Here is a 226-nt window from a genome sequence, read left to right on the forward strand (position 1 = left end):
TGTTATTAGGAAACATGAACACTCTAGACCTCGTGATCATGTGCCTTTTCTCACGGTTTCTTTATCTCACAAGATCCATTTATTTCACTGGTTTTATCAGATGGCGTTTCTGTATATGTATATGGTCAATACGCCCATCTCTCATTTAGATACTATGAACCTCCACGTTTTATCTTTTTTAATCTCTATGATCATTTATGATTGTATGAGTACTCTTTCGTGGGTT

This window comes from Brassica oleracea, chromosome C7 (assembly GCF_000695525.1).
Source record: "Brassica oleracea var. oleracea cultivar TO1000 chromosome C7, BOL, whole genome shotgun sequence".
In the NCBI taxonomy this organism is placed as follows: Eukaryota; Viridiplantae; Streptophyta; class Magnoliopsida; order Brassicales; family Brassicaceae; genus Brassica; species Brassica oleracea.